A 5,752-nucleotide genomic window follows, 5' to 3' on the forward strand; every position below is an offset into this window, starting at 1 on the left:
AATCATCCAGATCAGATCCCAGCCTCGCAAAGCGGCACAGGACTGGCAGGGTGGTGCAAAGAGCCAAATGCACAGCGCCCCTTTTAAAAATGTGCCTGGGCCATCGCCCCAGCAGCCACACACAAACACACACACAGAGCTATGCCCCTGCCTCACACATCTGAGCCCAGAGGGTGAGGGTTCTGGGCACCTCTGAGCACCAGTACCTGCAAACCAGGTGCCCGTGGGGAAACCCACAGGCAGGACCCAAGCACAAGAATTCTTTCCCTTCCTGCGGTTTCCAGCAACTGGTTTTCAAAAGCATTACTGCTTCCAACTATGGTGGCAGAGCATAGCCATCGATAGTCTTATCCCCCATGAATTGTCCAGTCCTCTTTTAAAGCCATTCAGGTTTGTGGCCACCTGTGGCAGAAAGTTCCAATGTTTAACAATGCTCTACACAAAGGAGTATTTTAATAGTCCTGAATTGGACAATTCAGCTTCATTCTATGAGTCTATAATTCTATGATTGGATGTCCACAGGTTCTAGCAATATGGGAGAGAGGGAGAAAAAAACTTTTATCTACTTTTCCCATACTATGCATAAATATATAAACTTATATCATGTCACCTCTTTGTTGCCTTTTCTCGAAACTAAAAAGTCCCGAACGCTGCAGCCTTTTCTCACGGGTAGTCATTCCATTCACTTGTTTGTTTTTCTTGCCCCTTTCTGAATCTTTCCCCAACTTGGCCTTTTTTTTCTTTTCTTTTTTTTAGGCAAAACGAGTTGTATTTCAACAGCAGCTGGAGGGCACCACATTGGCTACTTCTGGTCAAAAGCATGTGACTGGAACACAGAGGTTACTTTAAAAATTGTAAGAAGGAACAACAGCCTTTGCCCAACTGGTGCCCTCTGGATATTTCAGACCACAATTCCCAGCAGCCTAGTAGGTTGATTAGGCAAACTAAGGCCCAGGGGCTGGATCCAGCCCAATTGCCTCCTAAATCCAGCCCGCGGACAGACCAGGAATCAGCATGTTTTTACATGAGTAGAATGTGTCCTTGTATTTAAAATGCATCTCTGGGTTATTTGTGGGGCATAGAAATTCATTCATTATTTTTTTTCCCAAAATATAGTCCAGCCCCCCACAAGGTCTGAGGGACAGTGAACCAGCCCCCTGCTGAAAAGGTTTGCTGACCCCTGGTCCAAAACATCTGGAGGGGATTGGGTTGGAAAAGGCTGGAGTAAAGTAATTGAAAGATTGTTGCCAATCGCTGGAGAAATCTGACAGTGCCATCTTGTGGGAGTTAAGGGACAGTCATACAAATTGCAAAAATACATCCCCAAACACAATTTGACACAGTTTGCAACAGAAAACTAGCGACAAATATTTAAAGTGACTTCACCCATTTAATGTAGAAAAAGGTTTCATGGGCATAAGCCGACTTCTTCAGGCGCATAAACTAGAAAACTGAAGGTGCTGGCAGCAGATTTTTAGAAAAGGATTTCCATTCACTCCATATAATGAAATCAAGTGCCTTTCACTTTAGTAGCCATCTACCTTAGTATTGCTTTGCTTTCTTTTATTATTTTAAAATTACATTTACACCCATCCTTTTGTCCAAGAACCTCTACGAGTCATGCCTGGTTCTCCCCCTCCCAATTTTATTCTCACGGGAACCCTGTGAGGTAGACGAGGTTCAGAAAAGGGGAACTGAAAGGATCAAGGGGATGGTAAGCATACCTACAGGAATGAAATATTATGCTGAGTGGTATCCAGCTAAGTCAAGCTCAGAGTAGATTGGAGTCCACTGGGTTGCAGCCAACGTCACTCCTGCACAGAGTAGATCCATACATAATAATGGACATGACTAGGTTGGTAAGTGGAGAAGCCTGATGGGACCTTCCCCTAGAATTTGAACCAATGGGCATAAATGGCAGGGAATCTGATGCTGGAAAACTGTTTGGAAAAGTTTTGCAACAGTAAGGATGGTTCTTTTTAAAAAAAAAAAAATATTAGAAACTTAAACAAAACATATTATCTGAAAATATAACATCCATAATTTTTTTCCATTTTCCTCCCTCCCCCCACCCTCCCATAAGAAACCCACCCACACCCACCCCAACTTCCCTCAGTTCCAATCTTTGGTTTCTCTATAAATGCTATTCTCTGCATGTTGCAAAATTGTATAAATCCTTAAAATGTCTAACTGATTATTGTCATTAAAGACAATAAACCTGCCAAGGAATCCAATTCACTTTGTTGTGTCTTCAAGTACTTTGTAAACGGTTCCCACTCATCTTTGAAGTCACAGTTGTCCTTGTCCCGTAGCTTATGTGTCAATTTTGCCAGTTCTGCCTAATCCATCAATTTCTCTTGCCATGATTCTTTACTTGGGATTTCTTCAGTCTTCCATCCTTGTGCTATTAAGACTCTCACAGACGTTGTCGCATACATGAAGGTATTTTTCAGCTTCATTAAGAATGGTTCAACAAAGGGGACAGCCTGCACTGAGAGGTAGTGGGCTCTCATCCTTCACACAAGACATTTGAGAGAGTTTTTAGCCTGCCATCTATCAAGGATTCTGCAGCTGCATCCCACATTACAGCTCTTGCATTGAGCAAGGGGTCAGACTGGATGACCCCAAAGGTCCCTTTCAAGTCCGCAGCCCTTCCCTAGGTTCTTAACTTGGGCTCAAAATAAAAACTTGGGTTAAGAACAGTTTCAGGTTAAGTACGGACCTCTGGAACTAATTAACCTGAGGTTCCACTGTAGTGAGGAAGAGTGGAAGTTCCCCCGTCTGATTATACACATTATTTACACAATGGGCCCCATGTGATTGGCTAATTCTGGGATTCTCCTGTAGGCCAATCAGGTTGCGGATTCACTTCCACCTGGAGTTGGATTGGGTGGCTCCTGCGGACCAATCAGACTGCTGCAATTGGGATCCTATTCAACTCAGTACATAACACCGAACATAGGAAGCTGCTTGAACTGAATCAATGTTGTCTTGCACTGACTGCCAGAAGCCCTTCAGGGTTTCAGGTAAGATTTTGCAGCTGGGAGATTAGTTCAAGTTACTCAAGAGTCTAGCCTGGCAAAGTTTTCCCCCAGCCCTAGTTTTAATCCCAGCAAATGCCACCACCTCTACAGAAGCCAGCTTGTTGTCTCTATAGGAAGGATGAAGTGAGGAGGGGGAATGAGGCTGTTCAGAGGAAGGAAATTATTTCGGAGCAAAAGGCTTCTTTATTATATTGCTCAATTGGGAAGGGGAGGGTGGGAACATTTCTTTGGCCTGTGAAAGATGAAAAGAGTATTCCCTGCGTACACTAAACTTGTTGCAACTTTGTTTATTGCCTTCTCCGCCCCCACAAGAAATCATTACTGCCAAAAAGACCAAAACAAAGGGGAGAGGAACAGAGCTGAGCGGCTACATAAAGGCAGTTCCCTGGGAGCACCAGACACAGAGGGTTTTTCTTCTTTATTCTTGAGAGAGACAGGGAGAGACTCTGCTTGCAGAATTATTTATTTTTTTCCTGTGCTGAAAAGACCTTTTTAAGCTAGCTCCATTTCAGCTGGTAGCAAGAGGGGGCGGGAACCAGAATTTAGGGTTGGTGGAAGAAATTTGATTCACTTCACATTTGAAGCATGCTATGGAAACCAAAACACAGACATCCATCGAAGGTTGCACTCCTTCGAATTTCTCAATGCAGTTCTCCGGCCAAGCAATGTATACCCAAATGCATATAGTAAGGGAAAGTGTACATAAAGATGCATAAACTGGTGGGAATAATGTACAAACATTCATTATTTTACAGGAATTTCAACAAGGTGACAGATTATCTCTTTTTAAAAATATTTCATTTTTCATTTTTTAAACAATATTCTTATACATTCACATCGTTTTCAATTTCTACACTTCTGGCATTACTTAGATCCCTCGGACTTCCCCCCACCCCAACCCCTGGTTTCCAATTCCCCTCCCCTGCATCTAATTACATTTTTCCAATCCATATTATCTCCTTTTTTTGCCTTAAGTCATATTACATTATAAGTGTTACAGCAATCCTGCTAACGTTTTTAAGTATACACAGTGGTCTTCAATATGTTCTATAAACTTTTCCTGCTCTTGATTGAATTTCTTGTCATCTTGCTGCCTGATCCTCACAGTCATCTTTGCCATTTCGGCATACAGTGGTACCTTGGGTGAAGAACTTAATTCGTTATGGAGGTCAGTTCTTAACCTGAAACTGTTCTTAACCTGAAGCACCACTTTAGCTAATGGGGCCTCCCACTGCTGCCGCACCGTTGCCGTGCGATTTCTGTTCTCATCCTGAAGCAAAGTTCTTAAGCCGAGGTACTATTTCTGGGTTAGCGGAGTCTGTAACCAGAAGCGTCTATAACCCGAGGTACCATTGTAGTCAGTCATCTTGGTTAGCCACTCTTTTTTAGTTGGGACTTTCTCTTCCTTCCACTTCTAGGTCGAAATTGACAGATTATCTCATTCCCTGCCAGGAGTAATAGGGACACAGGTGGCGCTGTGGGTTAAACCACAGAGCCTAGGACTTGCCGATCAGAAGGTGGGCAGTTCAAATCCCCGCGATGGGGTGAGCTCCCGTTGCTCGGTCCCTGCTCCTGCCAACCTAGCAGTTCGAAAGCACGTCAAAGTGCAAGTAGATAAATAAGTACCCGCTCTGGCGGGAAGCGAAATGGCGTTTCTGTGCACTGCTCTGGTTTGCCAGAAGTGGCTTAGTCATGCTGGCCACATGACCCAGAAGCTGTACGCCGGCTCCCTCGGCTAGTAAAGCGAGATGAGCGCCGCAACCCCAGAGTTGGTCACGACTGGACCTAATGGTCAGGGGTCCCTTTACCTTTACCTTTACCAGGAGTAATAGATATTCTTGAGCTTCGCACTTTGGTACCCATCTGAGCAGCGAATTATATAAGGATCGTAGAACCGTAGAATTGGAAGGGCCCTCAAGGGTCATCTAGTCCAACTCCCTGCAATGCAGGAATTTCAACTAAAGCATCTGTCAGCAGCTAATAGCTTTGAACCTAATACTGTAGATAAGATGTAACCAACTATTATCAACTCCATGTAAGACCAATGGAGATTCTCTCTTGAGAAAACCTGGTGCATCTGGAAGAATACACACACACACACACACACACACACACACACACACACCACAGAATAAATAACATATTTCTACAGTTTTAAGATCTCCAAGGCAAGAAGAAAGAACATCTGCATAGGTTGGTAGAAGCTGATATGCTATATTAAGGAAGCCCTGCTGAGCTTTTCAATTTCATCTGTCTAAAGAGTGATTTGGGGAAAGTTAATGACAGGGAGAGAAATGCAAGACAGAAGAAACTCATAGAAAACAAAATTCTCAAAACAGAGAAAGATTCTATATGGCGGCCATTTAAGTCTTGCCCTACCAGAAAGCACCAGGGACAATTAAGGGACCAATTTTCTTTCAGGTATTATTTTGTAAGAAAGAACTGTGCATATAGTACCTAGATATACATACACACAAGGAAAAAGACTGGCACATTTTCCCTTCCTCAAACTAAGGACTAGGGATAATTTTTGTTCAATTTGTTTTTAAAGGTGAAGGGTGGTATAAAAAATTAATTAATTAGTAATAATAATAATAACCGTGTTGAAAAATCAAATGTGTCTTTTTAAAACCCCTCTGCCACTTTAAATGCATTTTGATATGAGCTGCTCATGCAAAACATTAAACAAGCAAATCTGTGGGGCTTTG

Source organism: Podarcis pityusensis (assembly GCF_964106645.2).
Source record: "Podarcis pityusensis genome assembly, chromosome: 14".
NCBI classification, from domain to species: domain Eukaryota; kingdom Metazoa; phylum Chordata; class Lepidosauria; order Squamata; family Lacertidae; genus Podarcis; species Podarcis pityusensis.